The 12,890-nt window shown below is 36.1% G+C and overlaps 1 protein-coding gene across 1 annotated transcript in view; it reads left to right on the forward strand.

Annotated features, from left to right (window-relative positions):
* Positions 1-12,890, forward strand: part of LOC114631297 (solute carrier family 22 member 27-like) — a 41,295-nt gene that overhangs the window by 7,620 nt on the left and 20,785 nt on the right. The gene's annotated exons all lie outside the window — the stretch shown is intronic.

Raw genomic sequence — 12,890 nt, forward strand, 5'->3', positions numbered from 1 at the left:
AAAAATATTTAAAATAAAAAGAACATGATTTAAATAAATTTGTTGTGTATGTGGATATATCTCCCCCTTTTTTTATTTTATGAAGATATTGTTTTAAAGTTTCATGGGCTCCTTCCATAGTCTCTTGTTCTTGACAGTTATAAGGAATCCCAGTAATATGGGTAATGTTAAATTGCTGCCAAAAGTCTCAAATGTTCAACTGCAATAGCCAGTTCCATTACCTGGTTATTGTTTGTTTTTTTTCTTTTTTTATCTTATTGGGTAATTTATTTATCTATGTTTCAGATGTTATCCGCTTTCCCCATTCCTCCCCCACCAGAAACCCTTATTTCTGTCCTCCCTCCTCCAATTTTTATGAGGATGTGCCCCCACTCATCACCCACTCCCACTTCCTTGCCCTCAAATTCCCTCTCACTGGTGCATCCATCCTGTAAGGGACCAAGGCCCTCCTTTCCCACTGATGCTGGACAAGTCCATCATCCTCTACATATATAACTGGAGACATGGGTCCCATCATGTGTGTTCCCAGACTAGCTGTTTAGACCCTGGGAGCTCTGGTTGATTAGTCTTGTTTCTCCCCGCATGGGGCAACAAGACTTTCAAATCCTCCCGTCTTTTCTCTAAATCCTCTACTGGGGGCCTTGTGATCAGTTTGATGTTTAGCTGCAAGCATCTGTCTCTGTATATGTCTGGCTCTGGCAGTGCCTCTCAGGAGACAGGTATATTATGATCCTCCTAGCATGCACTTCCGGACAACTACAACAGTTTTTACATATGGTGATTGCACCTGGGATGGATCCCCAGGTGGGCCATCTCTGGACAGTCCCTTCTCCAGTTTCTGCCCCACATATTGTCTCTTATTTACTCCTATGTGTATTTTCTTACTCCTTCTAAGAAGAACTGAAGCAACCACAATTTGGTATTTCTATTTCTTGGGCTTCATATGGTCTGTGAAATATGTCTTTAGTATTGTGAGATTTTGGACTAATATCCACTTATCAATGGGTGCATATCATGTGTGTTCTTTTGTGATTGGGTTACCTCACTCAGGATGATATTTTCTAGTTCTATCCATTTGCCTAAGAATTTTATGATTTCATTGTTTTTAATAGCTGAGTAGTATTTCATTGTGTTACTGTACCACATTTCTGTATCTATGCCTCTGTTGAAGGACATCTGGGTTCTTTTCAGCTTCTGTTTATTATAAGTAAGGCTGCTATGAACATAGTGGAGCATGTGTCCTTGTTATATGTTGGAGAATCTTTTGGGTATATGCCCAGAAGTGGCATCACTGGATTCACAGGTAATACTATATCAAATTTTCTGAGGAATTGCCAGACTGCTTTCCATAGTGGTTGTACCAGCTTACAATCACACCAACAATGGAGGACTGTTCCTCTTTCTAACATCTTCACTAGCATCTGCTGTTATCTGCTTTTTGAATCGTAGCCATTCTGAGCGGTGTGTGGTGGAATCTCAGGGTCATTTTGATTTGCATTTCTCTGATGTCTAAAGATGTTGCACATTTTTTTAGGTGCTTCTCAGTCTTTCGATATTCCCCAGTTGAAAATTCATTATGGCGTACTCTACCCCATTTTTTTAACAGGGTTATTTGATTATCTGGTGTCTAAATCCTTGAGTTCTGTGTATATTTTGATTGTTAGCCCTCTATCAGATGTAGGATTGGTAAAGATCTTTTTGCAATCTGTGAGTTGTCATTTTGTCCTATTGACAGTGTCCTTTTCCTTATAGAAGCTTTGCAATTTTATGAGGTCACATTTGTCAATTCTTGATCTTGGAGCACAAGCCATTGGTGTCCAGTTCAGGAACTTTTCCCATGTGCTGATGTGTTCTAGGCTTTTCCTCACTTTCTCTACTGTTAGTTTCAATGTGTCTCATTGTTAATGGAGCTCTGTGATTCACTTGGAGTTGAATTTTGTACAAGGAGATATGAATGGATCAACTTGCATTTTCCTACATGCTGACCTCTAATTCAACCAGCACCATGTGTCGAAAATACTGTCTTTCTTGCACTGAATGGTTTTAGCTCCTTTGTCAAAGACTATAGGTATGTGAATTCATTTCTGTGTCTTCAATTCTATTCCATTGATCTTCTTGCCTATCTCTGTACAAATACCAAGCAGTTTTTATCAGTACTGTTCTGTAGTACAGCTTGAGGTCAGGGATGGTGATTCCCCCAGAAGTTCTTTTATTGTTGAGAATAGTTTTCGGTACCCTGAGATTTTTGTCATTCCAAGTGAATTTGAGAATTGCTCTCTATCTCTGTGAACAATTGAGTTAGAATTTTGATGCATTAAATTTGATGCATTACTTAGATTCATAGCAAGGTATTTTATATTATTTGTGACTACTGTGAAGGCTGTCATTTTCCTAATTTCTTTCTCATCCTGATTATCCTTTAAGTAGAGGAAAGCTACTGATTTATTTGTGTTAATTTTATATCCAGCCACTTTGCTGAAATGGTTTCTCAGGTTTAGGAGCTCTCTGAGGGAACTTTTGGGGTCACTTAAGTATACTATCATATCATCTGCAAATAGTGATATTTTGGCTTCTTCCTTTCCAATTTGTATCCCTTTGATCTCCTTTTGTTGCCCTATTCCCATCGGTAGAACTTTGTGTACAGTATTAAATAGGTAGGGAGACATTAGGTAGCCTTGTCTAGTCCCTGATTTTAGTGGGATTGTTTCAAGTTTCTCTCCATTTAGTGTGATGTTGACTACTGATTTGCTCTATATTGCTTTTACTGTGTTTAGGTATTTGCCTTCATTTCCTGTTCTTTCTAAGACTTTTACTATGAAGAGTAAATGTCAACATCCTTCATAGAATTTTTTCAAATGCTTTATCAGCTTCTACTTAGATGTTTATCTGGTTTTTCTTTAAATTTCTTTACATAGTGAATTATATTGATGGATTTCGGAATATTGAACCATTCATGCATTCCTGGGATAAAGCCTACTTGATCATGATGGATGATTGTTTTGGTGTGTTCTTGGATTTGGTTTGTAAGAATTTTATTGAGTATTTTTGTGTCAATATTCACAAGGAAGACTGATCTGAAGTAGTCGTTCAGAGTTGGTCTTTGTGTGGTTTAGGTATGAGTGTAGATGTGGCTTCATAGAACTAATTGGGTAGTGTTCCTTCTGTTCTATTTTTGGAATAGTTTATAGATAATTGGTATTAGGTCTTCTTGGAAGGTGTGATTGAATTTTGCACTAAAACCATCTGGCCTGTGCTTTTCTGGTAGGGAGACTTTTAATGAATTCTGCTATTTCTTTAGGGTTTATAGGACTATTTAGATGGTTTATCTGATCCTGATTTAAATTTGGTATCTTGTATTTGTCTAGAAAAATTTCCATTTCATTCAGATTTTCCAGTTTTGTTGAGTATATGTTTTTGTAGTAGAAACTGATTATTTTTTGAATTTCCTCAATTTCTGTTGTTATGTCTCCCTTTTCATTTCTGATTTTATTAATTTGGATACTGTCTCTGTGCCCTCGGGTTAGTCTGGCTAAGGGTTTATCTATCTTGTGATTTTCTCAAAGAACCAACTCCTGGTTTTGTTGATTCCTTGTATAGTTCTTTCTGTTTCTACTCAGTTGATTTTAGCCCTGAGTTTGATTATTTCCTGCCATCTACCCCTCTTGGATGTATTTGCTTCTTTTTGCTCTAGAGCTTTCAGGTACGCTGTCGAACTCCTAGTGTATACTCTCACCAGTTTCTTTTTATAGGCTCTTAGAGCTATGAGTCTTCCTCTCAGCACTGCTTTTATTGTGTTCCATAGGTTTTTGTATGGTGTGTCATCATTTTCATTGAATTCTAAAAAGTCTTTAATTTCTTTCTTTATTTCATCCCTGACCAAGTTATCATTGAGAAGAGTGTTGTGCAGTTTCCACATATATGTGAGCTTTCCCTTGATTTTATCACTATTGAAGACCAGCCTTAGTCCTTGGTAATGTGATAGGATGCACGAGATTATTTCAATTTCCTTGTATCTCTTGAGGCCTGTTTTGTGATCAATTATATGTTCAGTTTTGGAGTAGGTACCATGAGGTGCTGAGAGAAACGTAAATTCTTTTGGTTTTAGATAAAATGTTCCATAAATATCTTCTAAATCCATTTAGTTTATAGCTTCTCTTAGTTTTGGTCTGTCTCTGTTTACTTTTTGTTTCCATGATCTGTCCATTGATGAGAGGGGGATGTTGAAGTCTCCCACTATTATTGTTTGAGATTCATTGTGTGATTTGAGCTTTAGTAAAGTATCTTTCATGAATGTGGGTGCCTTTTAATTTGGTGCATAGATGTTCATAATTGAGATTTATCTTGTTAGATTTTTCCTTTGATGAGTAGGAAAGTGTCCACTCTTCTCTTTCTTGATAAATTCTGGTTGAAAGTCGTTTTTATTTTTTATTGAAATGGCTACTCCAGGTTGTTTCTTGAGACCATGTGCTTGGAAAATTATTTTCCAGCCTTTTACTCTAAGTTAATATCTCTCCTTGTCACTGAGGCACGTTTCATATATGCAGAAACTGTTGGGTCCTGTTTACGAATCCAGTCTGTTATTCTATGTCTTTTCATTGGGGAATTGAGTCCATGATGTTCAGAGATATTAAGGAAAATGATTGTTTCTTCCTGTTATTTTTGTTATTAGAGTTGGAGTTATGTTTGTGTGGCTATCTTCTTTTGGGTTTGTTGGTAGAAGATTACTTTCTTGCTTTTTCTATTGTATAATATCCCTCCTTGTGTTGGAGTTTTCCCTTTATTATTCTTTGTAGGGCTAGATTTGCGAAAAGATGTTGTGCAAATTTGGTTTTGTCATGGAATATCTTGGTTTTTTATCTATGGAAATTGAGAGTTTTGCTGGGTATAGTAGCCTGAGCTGACATTTGTTTTGTCTTAGGGTTGGTATGACATCCATCCAGGATCTTCTGGCTCTTATAGTCTCTTGTGAGTAGTCTGGAGTAATTGTGATAGGTCTGCCTTTATAAATTAGTTGAACCTGTTTCCTTACTGCTTTTAATATACTTTATTTATTTTGTGCATTTGGAGTTTGGATTATTATGTGACAGGGGAATTTCCTTTCTGATCTAGTCTATTTCAAGTTCTGTAAGCTTCTTGTATGCTCATAGGTATCTCTTTCTTTAGGTTATGGAACTTTTCTTCTATAATTTTGTTGAAGATATTTACTGATACCTTAAGTTGGGAATCTTCCCTTTCTTCTATACCTGTTATCCTTAGGTTTGGTCTTCTCATTGTGTCCTGGATTTCCCAGATGTTTTGTGTTAGTAGTTTTTGCATTTTGTATTTTCTTTGACAGTTGTGTCAGTGTTTACTATGGTATCTTCTGCACCTCAGATTCTGTCTTCTATCTCTTGTATTCTGTTGGTGATGCTTCCATCAATATATCCTGATCTCTTTCCTAGGTTTTATATCGTTTGCATAGTCTCCTTTTGTGATTTCTTTATTTTTTATACTTCCATTTTTAGATCCTGGATTGTTTTGTTCAGTTTCTTCATCTATTTGGTTGTGTTTTCTTGTAATTCTTTAAGGGATTTTTGTGTTTCCTCTTTAAGGGCTTCTACCTATTTACCTGTGTTCACCTGTATTTCTTTGAGGGAATTATTTATGTCCTTCTTAAAGTCTTCTATTATCATCATGAGACGTCATTCTAAATCTTGCTTTTTTGGTGTCATGGGGTATTCAGGACTTGTTATGCTGGGAGAACTAGGTTCTGATGATGCTAAGTAACCTTGGTTTCTGTTGCTTAAGTACTTCTGCTTGCCTTTCGCCATCTGGTTATTTCTAGTGCTACTTTAACTCACTGTCTTTGACTGGATCCTGTCTTTCCTGTTATCTTGTGTCAGAAATCCTCAGAGTCCAGCTGTCTCTGAGATCCTGGTTGTGATAGCTGCTGGGAGTCAGGCTGCTTCTGGGATTCTGAAATCCTGGTGTGCCCAAGCCTCTGAGATCCTGTGAGCCTATTACCCTATGTTCCTGGGCATGTTAGAACTCCTGGGAGTCTAGCCTCTTGTACATTTGGGGGGATTTGGTTCATAGCTGATGCCCTAGGACTACTCCAGGCACTGGTATGTCCTGTCCAGCTGGACATTAAACAGGGTCTGGGGAAGTCACCTGAAAGAGAGGGGGGGCAGGCAAAGATGCAGAGAATGATGATCTGTCTATAGTCTGATCAAATAACAATTTTTACTTTTTCACACACAGGTTATATACACAATGAGGCAGGATGTGGGGAAGGGGATGATGTAGTAGTTTAGGTGTTCAGGAGGAGTACAGATACCTTCCAGAACAGAGTGTCAGCTGGGCGAAGGTTTAGGGGAGAGATCACTATGACTCCATCTACAATTCACTTGTCCTTATCTAACTTGGTACTATCCACCAAGGCTACCTATCTACAAGGACTATTACTACTCAGTCTTGGCAGCCTTTCACCAAAGCTGCTTGTTTACAATAGCTTCTAGCCATCTGTTTCAGTGTTTTTCCACAGAGACCCAAGACTTTGTGTTAGCAGGCATGTATGTCAGACCTATTGCTTATTTTAGGCCTATGGCTGACTTTAGGCCTTCAGTGAATAAGCAGGGCTGCCCCTGACAATTCTCCCTCTCTCCAAGTATAGAAGGACTGTGAAGACTCTAAACTTTTTTAAAAATTTATTTTACGTATGTGATAACACTGTAAATGTCTTCAGTCTCACCAGAAGAGGGTATTGGATCCCATTACAGATTGTTGTGAGCCACCATTGTGGTTGATAGGAATTGAACTGAGAACTTCTGGAAGAGCAGTCAGTGCTCTTAACCCCTGAGCCATCTCTCCAGCCAAGATTTAATTTTTTACATTTATTTATTTATTTATTTATTTATTTATTTATTTAGATTTTTTGAGACAGGGTTTCTCTGTGTAGCTCTGGCTGTCCTGGAACTCACTCTGTAGACCAGGCTGGCCTTGAACTCAGAAATATGCCTGCCTCTGCCTCCCAAGTACTGAGATTAAAGGTGTGTGCCACCACTGCCTGGCTTGACTCTAATCTTATAAAGGTGGGGATAGAGGTCTGACCTCCAGTAATTAAAGGGGAACCTTGTAACGGCTCCAGTCCTCCTGTCATTGTTCAGTGAGGTATGAGAGCCATACCCATCCCGATGTCTTTTTCCTGGAGAGGAGATATTTTTGACATCATCCCCTATGTAGTCAGGCTTGTCTGTCAGTGAACCCAGAAAGATATTTTAAATTTTATATTCCCTTGTAGTGCTTAGCCTCTCATCCTAAGTATGAATTTAGATTGCCAATCAGAAAGAATTCTGGGTGGCCCCTCTCTGCTTGGTCTAGGAGTGGGAGTCCCCTCTTTTAGGATGAGTGGAGATGGGTTTTGGGAACACCTTGGTAAAGTAACAACCTCGTCTTGAGTCTCGTGGTCTTCCATAGCTAACTTATGATAATGTATCTGAATAGGTTTTGCTATCAAATCATCTGTCTGTTGTTTGACAAAATTTGTCAACCTATTTAAGGTCCAGGGACCAAAAGAAATAAGCAAAAGTAACCCAATTAATGGTCTCAAAATGGAAGGAAATAGGGTTGACAACCATGGAGAGGTTCAAAACCAATTCTTGTACAAGCTCTCATCTTTCTTCCCCCCCCCCTTGTCTTTTCTCAAGGCTTTCTCTGACCTTTTTCATGTTCTCTTTAACCATTCTTATCTATGTAAAAGCAACATTCTTCTTTAAGAGCTGCACAGAGTCTAGAACTATACACAGTCTTTTCTGTTGTAAAAGGGTAAACCAAGTTCAATAAAGTCCTTTGCATTTTTGGAGATCACTGCAGACATCAAAAGGAAGGATTTATTCAGATTAGTGATGTCAATCTCTAGCTTTTTGATGTCCTTATCAATGGCCCATCAAAGGTCTGAGTAGTGTAAGTCTGGAGGCCAGCATCAGGATTAGAACTTCCAACAGCAAGCACCATGTGTGATTCATTTTTACCTGGAAAGGAAAAAGAAGGGAAATCTCAGGGAGATTTCTCTTCCCTGGATGTTAATTGTTATTCATCTTAATTATAATTGGGCCTGGCTTTGTGGGAGTATCTATTTATTTCATTAATCTTTTTGGCAGCCATTTAGCTGTGCCTTCTTTGGTATCAAACAGGCATATCAATCCATGGCCCCATATGAGAACTGGGTCTGGGCCACTCCATTTAAAGGTAAGAGGGTCCTTCTACATAACTGTGGCATAGTTTTTATTGATCTCAGCGTGCCAAAGGCAGTCAGCAGCAGGTTTGCCATGAGCTTTCATATTTAAATAATTGAGAACGAATAAGGCATGATGGAGCGTATTTCTGGCAGACTCCTTCTGGGGGTGTAGCTCCCCCTCTTGTGTTTTTAAAAGCCAATTTTTTAGAGATTTTAGTAAAACCAAGGCAGAAGTGCCAGCAGCCCCTTTTCCCACACTCAAAGAGTCATGAAGACACTATTTTACAATTTGACAATATCTGTTTTAAAATACTTTGTCCTTGAAGATTATAAGAAATTGTAGTAACATGGGTAGTAAATTGTTAACAAAGCATCTCAAATGTCTGACTGTAGCAGTCAGTTTTGTTTATTTTAATATCGTATGGAACAGCAAATATAAAAATTTAATATAGGCAATAACTAATTGTACTTTTGATTGTTTTTTCTGTTAAATTACTTGTAACTAGAAATTTTAAAAAGTTGTTAAATCACATACACATATTTTAATTTTTTAAAATAAAAAATGAGTAACCTTTACTTACCATAATTGATTAAATATAAATCCTCAAGTATTAACACCATTATGAAAAAATTGAGGACACTAAAAACAAATTTTGTAATGTAACTTATATACTCTCTAATAATATCAAATTGTTGTCTCAAGCTATTATTATTAAACATAGATCTATAAAATTGTACTATCTTGTGGTGATGTTATATAGACAGATAGATGACCTTTAAATCTTAATGATGATCTTATAAAAGTTTTTAAAATTATATCTTTGATTCTTAAGCTCTTTTTACTACGAGATTGTAACTAAGTTTCTTTCTGATAGCCAAAACTGTAATAAGAATTTTGTCAATCTCTGAAATAACATCAGTTAACTGTTTTTAGATAATAACCAGACTTTTTTCACTCAGAGCATGTTTTAAAAGTTGTAAAACAATTTGTCAAAGATCATTAAAAAGGAACCAACAATTTATTATAGGTGTTAGGATGGACGACAAAATACTGTCTGGGCTAATCTACACAAATCTTTACTGATAACTCAGTTATAGTTCTAAACCCTCAGTGAGCTCAATTTATAATTTAATTTTTGGTATAAACTTGTAGCGAACTTTGTAACATGTGATCATGTATTTTAAAAAATGTGTGAGTATTGAGGACAAAAGGATAAAAAGGGAAATATAATGGAGAGAAAAGGAGAACTCTTTGTCCTTTTCCCACTTAGGATAGTATATAAAATAGAACCCTTTCTCTTTTTGAAATAAAATAGAAGGTTCTTTTTTACTTTTTTTTAAAGATAGCTTTCACTGAAAACCCCCTACTCCTAATAATAAACTCAGCAATAACTTTTTTAAGTGGCCTCAGACTATCAGGCATAAGTCAGAGCCTAGCATTTTTTTTTGTGAGACATAACAAAAGCTGTTTACCTAGCTTTTAGCTATTTTTAGAATGAAGCGCTAAGTGCAAAAAACTGTAGTTTTTGGCTTCAAGGATCCTAAAAGGCAAATCAGCTACAGTTGCACAGCAATCTAGATAGACAAATTTTTATTATATATTAACCTCAATGTAAAGAGCAAAATTGTATGGCCAATTGTTTTTGTAAGGTCTGTAATTTATCTGATATACAAATTTGTTATGGCATTTTCCTAGGGTCTAGGTAATATAATATGAGCTCTTAAATGTCTTATTAAATTAAGGAAAAATATATGTTTCTTAAATTGAGCTATATTTGTAAAATTTGAAAATTAGCAATATCTAAAAAAGAAACAATTTTAAGAAATTATAAACTATAAGCTATATACTGACTATGAGTATACCAATTGAAAGCTTAATTTTTGTATTTTAAATAGTGGCTACAGCACGTGGTTCAGTTATCTTTGTTGAAGTAGGGGAAACTCAAGAGAGTAAATATTTAATCTAATTATGTATATTTTCTTCTCATTAAATGAGCTGTCTATTAGTACAGTAAACACACCTCTTATGGAATATATATATAATATATATATTTATAAAGAATATATATATATTCATAAGGAGAATATATATATATATATATATATATTCATAAAGAATATAAAGGGATATACAGGATGAAAACTGTATTTTTAATAACCAATTATATTATTATTTGGAATAAGAAATATTTTATTAAGTTCTTTCTTAAGATACCTTTGTGATCTTGACCTATAATTTTGTATTAACACAGCAACAATTTTAAGATAGGATGTTAAAACTTCTTTTGGAAATAAAGAAATATAAATCTATATTAATAATCTTTTTTATCAAAGGACTGTTATAAAACAGCCAAGAACTAATTAATCCATATAATATATCTATTAATAACAGCTTTTTCTATTTTTCTGTAAAATTATGTGTTTAATCAGCCAATTGTAGAAAGAAATTAGGATTTGTATCTCTCTTGAGAACATTAAACAGAGGCTTATATTCTTTTGTGGAGAGCTTAAAATAAGATTTTAACCAATTAGCATCTCCTAGAAACTTTTGAAAATAAGTTAAAATAAGTATTTTATCTATTCTTATTTGAACTTTTGTGTCACAATTTATTTAGGAATATAACGGATGTCTGAAATATTGAAAAGGTATTATTTTTGGAGGTTTTCAGGAACAGTATGCACTCTCTAAAATTTTAAAGCTCGTTGTATGAGAGCAAAGACTTGTCTCACATCAGTGTTTTGGGGTTGTGAACTTGTCTAAGACCCCCCATAATTAGACATCCAAATTCAAAATTCACATAGTTGGGATTGATCATAAGATGCCTTCTCTAACTAAACAGAGAAGGGGGAGATGCCAGAAGCCAGGACCCTCGCCCTTACCCTCACCCCCTACCTTTCCCCACCTGCACAATGTCCTCTGAAGCTTGGCAACTGCAAGATCCTGCTTAGCAACTGCAGATAGACTCAAAGCAGTGTACCATATCATCTTAAGAATAGCAGGGAGACCATAACTCAAGCAGTGTACCATATCTTCTGAAGAACAGCAGGTAGATCATAATTCAAGGCAGTGTACCGTATAGACCATGACATGTTTCAAGGCACAGGCCAAGAAGATTTTGTACTTTTCCACCATCTGGCCCCTCTTACCCCCTCCCCTTGTGAAACATGCTATAAAAAAGCATTTCATGTTCAAAAATAAATAAATTATTTATAAAAAAAAAAAAAAAAGACTTGTATTAAAACTCTTTTAGAGGGATCAACTGATTAGCCAATTGTGTAACCAAAGAAGTTGTTTATGTTTGATCCCAGATAAAACTCTTATTGAGATCTCTTTTATAATCTGGTTTTCTGATTATTTTAACTCTGAATTACCAGTTTTAATCCAGCTTTTGTTTCCAAACTTATAAATTTGTAATCATCCCCAATAATATATAACCAGGACATATAGAACATATTTATATTTTTAATACCAATTAAGAATAAAAATAAATGTACATCTAAGCAAATTTTTTTTTACCAGTTTAGCTGTAATTATAAGGGAAAAGCCCCTTTCACTTATCTAACTGGGAAGAACCACTATTAGTTTCTTTATTGTAGAAGCCAAAAATTTGTTGGCCTCCTTCCAGGAGCCGCTTATGAAAACAGTTAACTATTTCCAAGATTCTTTCTGGCAGTACCCCTCTACCAATCACAAGGAAAGATAAATTATTAGTTCTTGTTGTGTAAATTGAGACTGTCTCCCAAACAAGTTTTAAACTAAATTGAGCAAGCAGTTTTAACCAGTTTTTCTTTTGAACATGAAACATAGAACACAACAATCATTCAGACAATGAGACAAAGACAGAAAATTGACACACATGGACAATATTGCCACACCAGTGGCAGACAATAGACAGAGAAAGCAGAACTGAGAATCTCTCCTGGAGAGAGCCAGAGAGACTAGGGCATCCCCCAACCATTTCTTGTTTTCCAAGAGAGCTCTGTAATAAGCTTTTTGTTTTTCTTTTGTTAACATGCCAGAGAACAGGCAACTCCTTTTACTTTTTCTCTCTCTCTCATTTTTAAGGTTTAACTTTTTATCTCCTCCTTATGAGGTATAACATTTTTTATAAATAGTCTCATCTAGGGAAAACACTAATAAAAGTAAAGAATTTTTAGAGTTTTTTTTTTTTAAAACCCTAGTTCCCTGTGTTCTGAAGATAGGCTCTTGGAGCCGTGTCACAAAGAGTGACTGCTTAGAAAATGCTTGTCCCATGTCTTTATTTAACCCTAATTCTTTGTGCCTGGGATGACTCATTCTTTGGGTGTCACAATATTCCTGTCCTGGGGGGCCTTTTACCTCAAGGCTGATGCCACTCTGATCCTAGAAAGGATTGTTAACAATTGGGTGGACTATGATATCCTTCTAAATTGGAGTGCTCTCAAGCAACTCTGGTGTGTGTGGGGGAAATGTCTCACTTGGGTGCTCCTTTGTGGGAGTCACTCTAAAAATACTCTAAGGGAGTGCCTTTATGGACTCTAGGCAGCCGCCATCAAAGCTCCCGAAAACCTGGTAGGCCTACCTTCTTTGGGGGAGTCGGCATACCCTCTCCTGTGATCGCCTCGAGCCCTACGTTGGGCGCCATAATGTACTGTTCTGCAGGGCAGTAAACAGGGGTACAGGGAGGTCACCTAA

Source organism: Grammomys surdaster, unplaced genomic scaffold (assembly GCF_004785775.1).
Source record: "Grammomys surdaster isolate TR1022 unplaced genomic scaffold, NIH_TR_1.0 356, whole genome shotgun sequence".
Lineage (NCBI taxonomy): Eukaryota > Metazoa > Chordata > Mammalia > Rodentia > Muridae > Grammomys > Grammomys surdaster.